At 43.0% G+C, this 12610-nt stretch overlaps 1 non-coding gene across 1 annotated transcript; it reads left to right on the top strand.

Moving 5' to 3' along the window:
- Window positions 1-341: 341 nt before the first annotated feature.
- Window positions 342-448, top strand: LOC141625482 (small nucleolar RNA R71). The gene has a single exon (XR_012535260.1). It is a non-coding gene; the product is annotated as a small nucleolar RNA R71 (small nucleolar RNA).
- The last annotated feature ends 12162 nt before the right edge of the window (window positions 449-12610 follow it).

Raw genomic sequence — 12610 nt, forward strand, 5'->3', positions numbered from 1 at the left:
GGATTGATGAGGATGCCGTCATGGCATTAACATGATGCTTTGGTGATTTTGAGACTTCTTCAAGTCTAGCCATAGCTTTTTCAAACTTCAAATTGATTGTGTCAATATGAGCACTAAGTTGAGCACCCAATTGAGTAACGGAGTCCACTTCATGCTTTCCTCCTCTAGTAGCCTTGCGAGGTCTACTATATTGTGAGTTATGGACCGCCATTTCCTCAATTTTGTTCCATGTTTGATTGTCATCAACTTCGGTGAATATTCTATTTGATCCCATGTTGAGAATGTTCCTTGAATCTTCATATAAACCGTTCCAAAATTGTTGTACCAAGAACCATTCGCTAAGTCCATGGTGAGGACATGAGCGAAAAATTCCCTTGAACCGCTCCCAAGCTTCATACAAAGATTCTTCATCCCTTTGCTTAAAACCCGTAATTTGAGCTCTTAGCATGTTAGTCTTTTCCGGTGGGTAGAATTTTTTGTAGAAAGCTAGAGCCAACTTCTTCCAAGAATTTATTCCGAGAGTGGACTTATCAAGGCCCTTCAACCATTGTTTTGCGGTGCCAATTAGAGAAAAAGGAAATAAGACCCATCGAATTTGGTCTTGAGTCACACCGGTTTGAGAGATCGCATCACAATAGTCACAAAAGGTTTCCATATGAGAATGAGGGTCTTCACTAGGCATCCCCCCAAATTTGCTCCTTTCGACTAATTGGATAAAGGCGGATTTGGCAATAAAATTTCCGGTTAGATGTTGTGGTGTGGGAGTACCATTGGGTAGGTTCTCCTCGGTGGGTACGGAATGTGACGAGAACTTAGGCATTGTAGGTTGATTTTGGGTGGTATTGTGTAATGGGTTCTCCTCTCCTTCTCTTGCAAAAGGGTTGATGAACTCAATAGTTGGTTGAACAACCTCACTAATACCTCTCAAATTCCTCCTAGAAAATCTCCTATTGTTCGTCAAGGTTCTTTCAATTTCACGGTCAAAAGGTAACAAATCACCTTGTGACCTTCTAGACATGCAAAATATCAAACAACTCGAAAACAATTAGAGCAAACCTTGAGGAGTTTTACTTCCCCAAGGCGAAGAAAGACACAACTAATAACAATAAAAGGAAATCTAAATCAAGTAAACACCGTCCCCGGCAACGACGCCATTTTTGATCGGTCCGTTTCGTGTTCACAATTAAGGGTGTGGTCGTTGGGTCACGTCCGAATCAAAACACAATTTATAGCTTCACAAACAACTCTATAATTAGTAAAGAGGCAAGTAAAGGTCGGATCCTAAGGGACGGGTATTGAAATGAGATTTCTATTGCAACTAGTGGTGTCTTAGGGGTGTCACAAATTGGGTTGATGTAGAAGATCACTAACTAAAATAGCAATGAAAATAAACAAGTAAGATGAAATAAAAGGGTTGTAAACAATTGATTCAAAAGCACTAGGGTGTCATGGGATCATAGGGGAATCATGGGAATTGATCATACAAACATGTTCTCAAATTATAAGCAAGCAATTATTGTTGTGATGGATTGAGTTGGGTTATATCTTACAATCCTAGGAAAGTTTGGGTCCCGGAGCCGAATCGATTAGATTGTACAACACCTACAAGTCAACTTCGTCTTCCCTACTCAACAACATGCATGGTCTAATGAGACTCGAGTTGGGTTATGTCTTACAAGTCTCATTGAAAAGATAGGAGATGGTGGTAAATGCAAGGATTCATAGGCTTAGCATTTTATCAAATATAACATGTGCATGAGTTGAGATCAAAGCAAGCAAGCAAATAAAACATGAAAGCATATTGATTTAAGCATGAATCATTCCCCATGTTGGTTTCCCCTAATCACCCATTAACCCTAGCTAAGAGACTACTCACTCATTATCATGTTGATCATGCTAGCAAGGTTGTCAATCATACCAACAAAAGAAAACATGATGAATAAATGAAAGTAATTAACAATAATTAAAGAGGGATTAAGAGAATTATACCTACTAATGATTCCAATAATAAAGCAAAGATAAAAGAAGTACTTGATGCTTGATTGAGAGGTTGTCAATCTCCCAATAATAACCCAAATAATCTTCAATTACCCAAAATAAAGGATGAACAAAAGAGAGATTAAGGAAATAAAACTTGTATTAGAACTTGATTAATTGTTGATTACAAAATTAAAGAGAGATTTGATTGGTATTAACTACTCTAATTATTGATAAGAAGAACATGCTCTTCTAATTAGACTAATGGGGTATTTATAGTGGAAATTAGGGGGATGCATTAGGGTTAACTAAGGGCTAAACTAGTAATTACACTTTTTAGATTGAGCAGGGAGGAGCCGGTATTTTTCAAAGGAGGGGCTTCTATCTTTGTAGCTTGGAGAAGACGAAATTGCGCTGTAGAGGAATCCGAGCGGATTAGTGTCGGGACGGGCGAATTCTGGCGGCGGAACACGAGCGGCTTTGGAGGAATCCGGGCGGATTGTGGCAGTGCTAACCCGAGCGTCTTGGGATGAAACCGCACGGATTGTGCAGGTGGAGGAAGGCCGGATTGTAGTCAATCCGCACGGATTGTTCTTCAACAAGATTTCTTCTTCTTTTCTTCCCTTTTCTTCATAAATTCCTTGGGGATTTCCTTGGGGACTCAAGGATCCTTTCTCAACATTGCTCATCTACTATAATATGTACAAAGGCCTTCTAATCTTGTCTCTCCTTGATGCTTGGTCATTGGATTCGATCAATTTAGTCTCGTTTTGCCATGAAAATGCAAGATTCTTACTCCTTTCCTACCAAGGGATCAAAATCTCAAAGAATATGCAAAACAAAGAACTAAAGATAATAAATAACCCAAATATGCACTAAAAAGCATGGGAACAAGGCTAATTCGGGGGCTAAATATGCGCTAATTATGGTCACATCAACAACAAGCTCAGAATGTACTATCAACTCCTCCACGAAAGGAGAACGATGAAGATGGTACAATCCTATCACCCCCAGTAAGTTTTTTGGTGAGAAGACTCCCAACATATGTGGAGACTAGCAAACGTCGCGAGGAGACCCGCACCCGAACGGTCCAGGAGTCGACCGCGTCATCATACGACGATCACACTCCCCCAATGAGCTCTTCCAAGAGAAGCAGGCAGAGCGAGAAAACTAAATCAATATTTTCTCACCTGACTGAGAAAGGCAAGAGGAAGATGGCTACATGGCAACCCAAGAGCGGTCGCCGAAAGTGAGTCATCCTCCCACGCCCAATCCGCTGGAGGAAAAGATTAAAAGGATAAAAGTCCCCAAAATCAAAATGACAAAAGTCCAATTCGATGGAACGGCGGATTCAGATGACCACCTAGCCGCATACGAGATTACATGGAGATGTGAGACGTGGATGACGCTGAGTGGTGTAAGGTATTCCCGGTGACCCTGGTCAGGCTCGCGCAGTCTTTGTTCAGAGGCTTGCCGGACGAATCAATCAGATCCTATGAAGATCTACGCTGACACTTTAGAGACCAATACACCGGCAAGAGAACGTGCGAGAGGACTACATTCATCGCTTCGACTTAGAAAGTTAGCAAATCAAGGGTCTCTCCAACTAAATGGCGGTCTTTGCCTTAACTCACGAGTTAAGAGATAGGGCCCTGAAGAGTGAGATGCTTCGAAAGCCAACGGAGAGCCTCATTGAGGCTCGGGAGAAGGCTGACGTGTACATCAGAGAGGAAGATTACAGGAAGAGGTTTAGGCCGGTCGACACTTCCCCAGTGCGTAGAAAAAGCTCGACCAAAGCATCACCTCCTCGACGTTCGAAAGAAAGCTCACCCCCAACTCGTCGTAAAAGTGGGAGGAGCACCAAGGAAAGATTGGGACCAAAGAAGAAAGATAGAGATCCTTTCCCATGGTTCCAATATCACACCCCTCTTAAGAGAAGGATGTCGGAAGTGTACGCTCTAGAAAAGGACAACAAGAGGTGGAGAAAGCCTCCCAAAATGAAAAAAGAAGGCGACTGAAACAAATATTGCGATTACCACAAAGGACATGGCTACGATACGGACAAGTGCTGACACCTGAAGGAAGGAATAAAGGACATCATGCACTGCGGGTACTTAGGGAAGTACAAGGACCCGTACAGACCAGAGCAAGAATGCACAGATGAACGAGAAGATAATACCCCCATGATTCACATGGTCACAGGGGAAGACGATGGAGGCTCCACACATAACAAGCTCAAGGAGGATATCCAAAACCTAATTTCCCGGGTCGGTAACTTGCCGAAGGACATTTCGGTCGAGGGAATACCCGACTTGACAATCAATGCGTTCGACCATAAGCGCATAGTGAGCCCTCACCATGATCCACTCATACTTGACCTAAAGATCAGCGCCCACACGATCAACAACCTACTGTATCGAGCCGCTTTCAAACAGCTCACCCTCGGACCCCAGCACCTCAAGCCGACCAGCGGAGCACTGTATGGATTCTCAAAAGAGGCCTCGTCCCCGATGAGAAGCATCATGTTTCCCGTTAGGTTCGGCAGAGGAATGCAGTCATGGAGGGTACGAGCCACCTTCATGATGATCGACGCTGAGTCAGCATACAATGTCCTGATCGGAAGATTGACCCTAGCGGTGATAAGCACAGTAATGTTTGTCCGGGTACTGACGCTAGCATACGTGTCAGACGCCGGAAGAGCGAAAAAACTTCATGGAAGCCAATCTATTCAAGATCATGCAACGTAATGACATTCAAACAAACCTCTTCAATAAAGAAGAGGAACGAGCCAAACCCTGGTACGACCGGGAGTAACTCCTGCCGAGAGGTGCAAAGGAGCTCAAAACGCCTCACACCAGATGTAGAGGCGAGCATAAGCAAGGGAAAGCCAACTGATCACAAATGACCAGTACCGAGGTGAGGGACTACCATAGTCGCACTTGACCCTGGACGCTCCGTTATCAATGGCGAAGATATAACGCCCACCTTCAGAGACCATATGATCGGAGTACTCAAAAGAAACAAAGATGTTTTCTCATACTCCTCCAACGAGATGCTGGGAGTGAGTAATGAAGTCATCGGTCACAAGCTGAACGTAGATCCCGCGTACAAACTGATCAAGCAGAAGAAGAGGAACTTGTCAACAGAAAAGGGTGCTGCCATAAAATAGGAGGTCGACAAATTACTATTCGCAAGATTCATCGAGAAGTGTGACTATCTGGAGTGGCTTGCTAATGTTGTAATGGAAAAGAAAGTATCCGGAGCATGGAGGATATGCGTGGACTTTACCAAACTCAACAAAAGATGCCCCAATGATTGTTACCCGCTGCCGAGAATCGACCAGCTGGTCGACACCACAAGCGGTCATTCCATTTTAAGTTTCTTGGACGCCTTCTCAGGGTACCACCAGGTACATCTATGGGAGCCAGAAAAATTCAAGTGCGCGTTCATCACAGGCCATGGCATCTCATGTACAAGATGATGTCATTGGGTGTAAAGAACATAAGAGCCACTTACCAAAGGCTCGTCGACCAAATCTTCTCTGACCAAAAAGGAAGAAACGTTGAGGTATACGTCGACGACGCCATTATCAAAAACAAGAGCGAAGAGGAACACCTGAACGACATCGGGGAAACATTCATGTCCCTTCGAAGATACCAGATGAAGTTGAACCCAAAGAAGTGCACTTTTGGAATATGGTCGGGGAAGTTTCTTGGATTCTTGTTCAGCACGAGGGGGAATAGATGCCAACCCGGAAAAGGTACATGCCGTTATAGACCTCCCCGAACCCCGAACGATCAGAGATATCCAAAGACTCACAAGAAGAATGGCAGCGCTATCCCGATTCATATCGAGGTCGACAGACAAGTCAAGGGCTTTCTTCAACATCTTAAAGGGTAATAAATAGTTCCAGTGGGAAGAGGAGCAATGGCATGCCTTTGACATTCTTAAGAACCACCTCAAAGAACTACCAACCCTAGCCCGGCCGGTGACCGGCGAGATGCTCTATTTATACATAGCCGTTACCGACTGATGTGTGTCTTTTATATGATGTTTTACATCCCATTTTACACGCATTTCAGAGCTCATTCATGTAGTTTATGCTGCATTTCTCCCTATTTCCGTCTACTTCCGTATTTTGTACATTATTGCAGAAATTTGAAGAATCCAACGGAAATCAAGCCAAATCCGTCCCCGAGTATCCTGCATTACATGTGACGTGAAGTATTCACCCGAGGAACGAGCTTGGTGCGCATTTCAGAGCCCTAAAGACAAGCCCACGAGAAATATGAAGTCAAGTAGCAGCTAAAGCAGTCGATCGACCGTTACCTTCAGTCGATCGACCAACCATCGGGGTACAGAAGCTACTGTACACTGCTAAGCAGTCGATCGACCGGTAACGTCAGTCGATCGACCAAGACGCTATTCCAGACGAGAATTAAAAGATCGAGATTTATCAAGCCCACTAGTTGCTAGGTTTAGGAATTATGTTACGTATACTCTCTTTATAACGTAACCCAATTCATTCAGTTTATCATCAAGTTTTATTCAGAAATTCATCAGTTTTACATTAGCTTTAATAGTTAGGGTTTGGGATATCGTTTGCATCAGATTTTATTCGTACTTCTAATCATTCCGTTACTGTTCTCCTGCGATTTTCGGTATTCCTCCTGTTTTCTTTCAGTTCATCTTATTTCGTTATTAGATTAGAATTGATAGTTAGATTCCCGCAACCAATTTTATCGTTTATGTTAATTGTTTACTTTATCGTTTCAAGCATGAATTCAGTAATTCTTATCGTTAATATTATTGTTTTTACCCTTAGCATGAGTCGCTAGATTATTTGTGCTAGGATGTAGGCGAATTTTAGCGTAGGCGGCAAAGTATTAAACACGGCCTGAATTCGCGTGTCAGTCGATCGACTGACATTCTTGGTCGATCGACTGACCTCGTGAGGTTACCTTTCGTTTTAATTGATTTTAATGTTGTATTTAACGAATCGAATGCATGCGACCAGTTAGATACTTAATGTGTGACAAACCCATTAGATCGAAAGATAGGGTATGTTATTAGATCACCAATTAAATCGACTAGACTGTGCTGAGATCGAAAGATTGGTATAGTTTAGACCGTTAGTCACTTTTCAGAACGAGAGTTAGTATTATTGACATTAGGGACCTATAGCGAGATCGAAAGATGCTATTTGTTAAGGGTGGGCCGACAGGACCTCTTGTTTCCCGCCTCACTTGTGTTCGATTTAGACCTGTTTAGTATGCTGCCGCCGAAGCTTTAATGAACCGACCATCATAGTACCCCTTCTTTATCTGTTTAATCCGTCTTTCTAGTTTATTATTTACTCTTAGCTGTAGACCAACTCGAATCAACCCCCACAACTGTTACCTTAGACTGAATTTAGACAACTAGAATTTACATCTGCCTCTCTGTGGTTCGACCCGACTGCCGCTTGCTATAGTTGTAGTTGGAAATTATAAATCTTATTTTTGACACCTCACGACGGGTATCAAATTTTGGCGCCGTTGCCGGGGGGGCAATAGTTCTAATTTTAGTTGTTTTATTTTTTAGTCTTTCTTAGTTTAAGGAACTTCTGTTCCTTCAACTTTTCTTATATTCTTTTTGTAGTTTCTTCTTATGCGCAGGTCACAGGGTGGTGAACTAGTACCATTTGATCCTGAGATAGAGAAATCTTTGCGCGAGTTGAGACGAACACAAAGGGTATTACCGACAGAGGAAGAGCTGAGTACTCTGTCAAGCTATTACGAGAACGACCTGTTCGAAGAAGACACCCGTTTCCACTTCTTCAGCCGAGACAGTTACTTCTCCAGAAATTCCAGTCATGGCCGAGGAAGCGAGTATAGCTAGTCATTCTGAGCCGACAGCTGAAAACTTATATAAGGGGTTCGAATTACCAGGAGATGCGAGGAATTTCGAACCAAAGCCTTCATACATTAACATGGTTGAGAGAAAGCGATTGGGAGTCGCAAATGAAGATGCAGCTAAGCATATGGAGACCTTTATTGACTACTGCTGTTCCATACCCCCACCAGCCGGTGTGACCCAAGACCAGATCAAGGAGACCATGTTTATCTTCTCCCTTCGTGATGCTGCAAGGGAGTGGTATAGAGATCTGGACCGAGCCGTTCATGGGATTACTGATTGGAATTCCTTGGCATTGGCATTCTACAAAAAGTACTTTTCTGCTTCTAAGACGATTGCTATTAGAGCCCAAATCACAAGTTTTAAACAAGGGCCGGATGAGAACTTCCACGAGGCATGGGTCCGATTTAAGAAGTTGGTGCGAACCATACCGCACCATGGGTTTGAAAAATGGAGCTTGTGCAATCATTTCTATAATGGGTTGTACGACGATCAGAGGGCCATTTTGGATCTGCGCCCAATGGCCGATTTCTTTGAAAACTTGGGAGCAACCAAGGGGTGGAAGATCATTGACGATCTAGCTACCCACAAGGTGAGTATTGGAATTCAGAGGGAACCAGAGGAGAGTCTGAATCTTCCTCTGTTCTTTGCGCTTGAAGCTCTTATGCGAGATTTGACAAGTATGAACTAGGAGGAGCTTCTAAAGGTGGGATGTACCAAGTAAATCTTTGTGTCGACGGTCCTTTTAAATCCTGTGAAAGGTGTGGAGCCGAGGGACACGTTTCAAGAACGCCCTAGTCCCTTTGAGTCTTGTGCTGCCTTTCAACACTATAGGCAGACCAACACCTACTATGAGCCGAATATCCATCCCAACTTGAGTTGGAGGAGCCAAAATGTCCTGAACCCAACTCAAGCTCCCCCGCAGCAGCAACCCTATGTACCTCCTCATCAAAAGCAACAATATCAGAAATCTCCCTATGTGCCGCAGCAGCAAGAATCGCAGAATTCTGAATATTCCGAGCTTAAGAACTTGTTGCTAAAGGAGTCCCAAGCAAGAGAGGCCGGGATAAAGCTACTAGAGAGCCAAATTGCTCAATTGGCTAGCAAAAGTAACACTCGAGCTCCGGGGCACTTACCGACCCAAACTGATCAAAAGGAGACCTTAAATGCCATCACTTTGAGGAGTGGCTCCACCCTTGATGGTCCTGCCATGGTCGAGGACGCTGTTGAAAAAGATGAGCCGGAAACAAGTCAAAAGAAAGCTTCAACGAATAAATCAAAGAAACAGGCGTTTACCAGGTATATCAGTCGATCGACTGATACACCCGGTCGATCGACTGACATGCGGGTTACAGGAGCTTCTGGAAGTGTTCACCTCAGTCGATCGACTGAGCAAGGTGGTCGATCGACTGAGGTCACTGCTGATGTCGAGGAATTTCATCCTTCAATGCCCGACAATTTGAGAGACCATTTGTTCCGGGGTTCGACAGTCCCGAAGACATTAGGACAAGACCCGAGTGCTGATGGGTCAGTCCCGGCCCCGAAGTTCGATCCGACGATGGTTAATGGCTCACATTTGAGACGGTCTGAAGAGGGGTCAAGCTTCAACAAGGAGAAAGCAGTGGACTTCCAGCCTAAGTCCACGGATGCCGGCACGCGTGATTTAGAGGAGAGGGCTAAGGTACTTCTTACAGCCCCATATCCGGAGAGACTAGTGCCGACAAAGGAACATGTATCTTTCAGTAAGTTTGAGAAAGTTATTCGTAGCTTGAATGTTCAGGTACCCTTCCTTGAGTTAGTTAACCAAGTGCCAGCATACACTAAATTTATGAAACAGCTATTGTCAAATAAAAAGTCGCGTGAACATGTTCACACTGTTGCTTTAACCAAAGAGTCATGCTCTTACTTGTCTCACACTGCACCCCATAAGTTAGAGGACCCGGGTAGCTTTTCTGTTCCATGCAATATAGGTACCTTCCCTATTGAGAAGGCGTTATGTGACTTAGGAGCTAGTATAAGCGTCATGCCCTTGAGTCTAGCTAGGAAGCTCAAATTGACTAGGTTCGCAGTGACAGATATGACCGTCCAGATGGCCGATCACTCTGCGGTCCAACCCATAGGAGTCTTAGAGGACATCCCTGTCCAAATAGGGAAGTTTTTCTTCCCCGTTGACTTTGTTGTCCTTGACATGCCTGAGGATGCTCATATTCCCATCATTTTGGGTAGGCCATTTCTGCACACTGCTGGTGCAGTCATAGATGTCGGTCTAGGTACCTTGACTTTCAAAGTAGGCAAGCATTCTATTGTCTTTGCCCAACCGGCTAACAAAAAGGACCCCATGTGGCCTATGACTTGCAATACGGTTTCTGAAAAGAAATCGTACTTTGTGCTTCCTGAATTGCCTGTCTCTATTATCACTCCTGTGTTAACCCCTCCGCCCCAGATTGGGAGCAAAAAGGAGGACGAATATGTTGTTTTAGATGTTGCAGAAGCTGGTTTGGGGAAGGAAGAGCTGCAGGTCACTCTAGCTGCGAAGAAGCCGATTATTCAAAGAGGAGGTCTTGGTTGCCTGAGCTATGGAATTGATGAGGTAGTTGATGACGAGCCGGTCAAAGCCAGAGAGTCTGATTTGGATTCTGACAAGCCCGAAGAGATCCTTGACTGGGGAGATGATGAGATTGTTGATCCGTTGAGCCATACGGACGTGGAAGCTAAGAAGGGTGCAGCTGCTCAGATAAGCACCATTGAGGCTACCTCTAGTAGCCAGAAGCCGATAAAGTGGGCCATACCGTGGTCTTTCTTGATCAACTATTAGTTGATCAAGCTCTTTATAAACTTCAATTTATTTGCTTTTGTTAAGACAATTTTTTTTGCTTTTGTGTGCACGAAAACTTCGCATTTTATTTCGCTTGCTTAGGATTTTTAAGTACTTTAGACTTTATTCTGGGTTTTGCGCAATTTTGGGCGCGTATTATTATGCACTTGCAGGTTTTTAGACCTCATTTGATCAAGTTATTGAGCAAATACGAAGAAGTAAGGAGTACAGCAGTACTTTCAGTCGATCGTCTGGCTTCATCGGTCGATCGACTGAGTTGCGCTTTCCAGGAGCTTCTGTTCCTGTTCATCTGGTCGATCGACTGCCCCTTTTGGTCGATCGACCAAGGACGCTGTCGTACCTGTTCACGACCTCTCCCCTGCTGTGTTTGGTCAATTTGCGGACTTAAGGGAGTTTTCTACTCCACTTTACTGTCCGTCAAATTACTTATTTCTTCTAATTTTCTCATTCGTGCACCATTTTACCACTTTAAATTTGTTCTCTTGATTTTATGCGTGGATTTTGTTTGTCTTCTCAGGTATTTATTGGTAGCACTGCTGGCTACTGAAACCTCCTAGCTCAAGCTGGTTTGGGGAGGTTTCCTTTGCTGCGCTTAAAGTCTTGTAAGTTCCCGATTTTCACGTCATGTTTATTTAATTTTCTCGCAAATTCCCATTTCTCTTTTCTTTCATTACATGATTTTGCACAATGGGGACATTGTGCGATTTGGTTTGGGGAAGGGTTTTGCGTCGCATATCATTTGCTTGCATTCACGTTTATAATTTTGTTTTGCATTGTTTTATTTGATTTCTCATATATATACAAAAAATCCAAAAACAAATTGAAAAATTTCAAAAATTTCCATAAAATGCACGTTTATTTTAGCATATAGGTCGAGTCGGAACGGTAGTATTTCAAGGATGATATTGCAATTTGCACCTGTTTTTGCCTAAGCCTTGCTAATTGACATGTTATTAGTAGAATCGTAATTGCATATCTACGAGTTTTCGTTAATTATTTGCTGAACTTGAGACTTGACTTAGAAAATTGGCAAGCTACATCATATTTCTGAGTTATTAGAGCCTATAACTGGTGACATCTATGACCGGTTTATCTAGGAATGTGAGTAGTACTCCTTATAAGACATGTCATATCAATGTGCATAAATATGAACTTAATCTGCTTAATACCTGTATGCATTCGGTCTGTGGTTAGTTGACATATGTGGTAGAGGTTTCCCTTTTCTCATTTTGCCCATAAACTCCACACTGCCAAAAATATCCTTTTTGTCCTATTTACTACATCCTACATTAGCCTGTCCTTTGGCAAGCTAGTAGTCTGTGTTCTTGGGGTTGTTACTTATTTTTGGTGGCATATGCTTTGTTGAGATGATGGTTGGGAAATGAAATAAAGGAGGAAAGAAAAGAAAAAAAAAAATGAAAAAAATGATTCGAAAAAGAAAAAAAAAAAGTTATGTATTGTTTAAGCAGTCGATCGACTGCCCCTATAGGTTGATCGACCGGAGTTCGAAAGAAAAAGAGAAAATTAATTCGCATAATTCAATCCTTTATCTTATGGGGATTTTTGCTCCCATGTTTTGTTCTTAATTCATGGGGAGTTAGTTGATTACTTGTATCTCTGGAAACTGTGAGATTTATTCTTGCTATAGCACCGTTTCGTTTGATTATGAGCAAGAAGTTGGATGTTGCCATTTGGTTCCGTTTTGGTACTAGCTTGATCACCTGTACCTCCACTTTACCATAAATGTTTTGCCTCTTCTTACCCATACCTCACATATCCCATATATACCTCGGCATGTGTCATGGTCATTTTGTTGGTTGGAATGCGTATGTACGGTTGTAGAGATCATTTTCATATTAGATTGCAGGCATGTTCTTATAGGTCGTAGTTAGGTGAGTGTCA

Source organism: Silene latifolia, chromosome X (assembly GCF_048544455.1).
Source record: "Silene latifolia isolate original U9 population chromosome X, ASM4854445v1, whole genome shotgun sequence".
In the NCBI taxonomy this organism is placed as follows: Eukaryota; Viridiplantae; Streptophyta; class Magnoliopsida; order Caryophyllales; family Caryophyllaceae; genus Silene; species Silene latifolia.